The following is a 2,612-nucleotide window of genomic DNA, read 5'->3' on the forward strand; positions in this document are numbered from 1 at the left end:
GAAGGAAGGAAGGAAGGAAGGAAGGAAGGAAGGAAGGAAGAAAGGAAGGAAGGAAGGAAGGACTTTGTACCTTAAAAATGCATCACTGGCTATTTTCAAGTCCAGATGTCCAATCCATAGACTTTCCTAAACAACCCTCACATTGGTTAGTTCAATTCTGGTTCATCCCTGTCTTGTTTCTCTGCGTCAGTGGTGTGGCGGTGTCCTGCCTGGTAGGGCTGGCCATCACGAGTGCTCCTGCTTATCCTACCTCCCCTGGCTAAAGCACCAGTCACATCACGCCAGGTTTGATTCTACAGCGATGCTGCAAGATCATCACCAGGTTCAAAGAATTAACTCAACTCCTGAGAAACATAATTGGGTAAGTTAAAAGAAGTAGAATTTGTAAGTTGAGAGACAAGAGGATCTACGGGGGACATCTAGGTCATAAATTCATCAGCTGCCTTTTAAATATATATTCAAGTTAGTCTGTTTGAAGGTTCCATTCACTGATGTTTCTATCTCTCTCCCTCTTTCTTCCCTTCTGAAATCGATAAAAAAACATATTAAAAAATTATTTAGCCCTGGCCAGTTTTGCTCAGTGGATGGATAGAGCCTACAAACAGAAAGGTCCCGGGTTCGATTTTGGACAAGGGCACATGCCCAGGTTGGGGGTTCAATCCCCAGTGGGGGGCATGTTGGAGGCGGCCAATCAATGATTCTCTCTCATTGTTGATGTTTCTATCTCTCTCTCCCTCTCCCTTCCTCTCTGAAATCAATAAAAAATATATTTAAAAAAATAAGAAAATTTTAATTGATTTCACCTATTTCTTTATACTTTTTGTTGTTGTTAATCCTCACCTGAGGATCTTTTTCCACTGATTTTTATAGAGTGGAAAGGTGGGAAAGAGACCTGGATTGGGTGCCTCCCGCATACGCCCCAACCAGGCCTGGGGGTGGAGCCTACAACTGAGGCACATGCCCTTGGCCGGAATCAAACACAGGACCCTTGAGTCCTCGGACAGACACTCTACCCACTGAGCTAAACCAGCTAGGAGCCCCTTTTTTATAACTGAGGTAATTTTCATGTAAAATAAAATGTTGCGCCGAAACCGGTTTGGCTCAGTGGATAGAGCGTCGGCCTGCAGACTGAAAGGTCCCAGGTTCGATTCCGGTCAAGGGCATGTACCTGGGTTGCGGGCACATCCCCAGTAGGAGATGTGCAGGAGGCAGCTGATCGATGTTTCTCTCTCATCGATGTTTCTAACTGTCTCTCTCCCTTCCTCTCTGTAAAAAATCAATAAAATATATTTAAAAAAAAATGTTGGCCCCCATTGTTCCTCAGGTAAAACAAACATGCTCCAGTCCGAGGGCCTTTGCACTGGCAGCTCCCTCTGCCTGAATGCACTTCCGCCAGCTTCTGCGCAGTGTGCACTCTCACTTCCTTCAGGTCGCTTTGCCTATCTTTATTTGAGGCCGCCTCAGACATTTTTTTTTTTTACAAAATGGCACCCCTGTCAGTCATTTTATATTTATATCTGCTTTATTTTTCTTCATTGTGTGTGTGTGTGTGTGTATAGTACACATACATATATGTATATATATAAATAGAACATTATTGTTTATTGTCCATCTTTAGTGACTAGGAAATAATCCTTGTGAAGCCAGAATATGAACTCAGTCTATCTGGGTCTGAAATCAGAGACACTATTCATATTCAAAATAAGAGCTAAGGCTGCCTTAGGAATTTCTCAGCAGTGGTGGTGGCAGCAGCATTCTCCAAATACCTGCCAGAGGTATGTGTAAGGAAGACATTGTGTCCTCCCTTTACCACCTCTAATCCTCACCACAACCCCTGGGATATACAGCGGCCTTGCAGCATGCTCTGAAGTTAAGTGATTTGCCTAAAGCCTCTCAACTAGCAAGCAACAGAACTGAACCCTAAACCTCAAAAGGGAAAAGGAAAAACATTGGGGAGAGTGGCTGGTGGTGGCCACAGGAGTGAATAAGGTAGGATAAAGGCTGACAAGTAATACAGCCTGCCCGCACCCAGGCCAAGGAGCAGACCACAGGAGCTGAAATCGGAAGTCCAAATCTTAAATCTATGAAGAGTACCCACAAGGATGTAATTCTTCAGCAGAGAACAGGCCTAACAATTTAGATGTATCCTAGGCTGGAGGGCCTCAAAAACTTTGTAACTGCCATATTGAGACAGTGTATTGTTCTGCTTTGCGTGACTCTTCCAAGGGTCTACATGAGGCAGGGAATCCATACAGCCAATTTTACCTTAAAGAAGTGGAGCATGCCTGGCCGGTATTGCCCAGTGGTTAGAATATCAGCCGTTGCACCCAAGGGTCGCAGGTTCGATTTCCAATCAAGGGCATGTACATTGGGTTGCAGATTCGTCTCCAGCCCCAGTTGGGGCGCGTTTGGGAGGCAACCAATAGATGTGTCTCTCTTACATTGATCTCTCTCTCTCTCTCTCTCTCCCCCCACTCCCATTTTCCCTCACTCCCAATCTCTCTAAAATTCAATGCAAAAAATATTCTCGGGTGAGGATAAACAAGCAAGAAGTCCTCTCCTCCCATGGGCCACATATCACCTGTACTCTGCATCCCATCATAGAGGAAGAA

The 2,612-nt window shown here is 44.9% G+C and overlaps 1 protein-coding gene across 4 annotated transcripts in view; it reads right to left on the reverse strand.

Annotated features, from left to right (window-relative positions):
- Window positions 1-2,612, reverse strand: part of SZRD1 (SUZ RNA binding domain containing 1) — a 26,701-nt gene that overhangs the window by 11,124 nt on the left and 12,965 nt on the right. The gene's annotated exons all lie outside the window — the stretch shown is intronic.

This window comes from Myotis davidii, unplaced genomic scaffold (genome assembly GCF_000327345.1).
Source record: "Myotis davidii unplaced genomic scaffold, ASM32734v1 scaffold299, whole genome shotgun sequence".
NCBI classification, from domain to species: Eukaryota; Metazoa; Chordata; class Mammalia; order Chiroptera; family Vespertilionidae; genus Myotis; species Myotis davidii.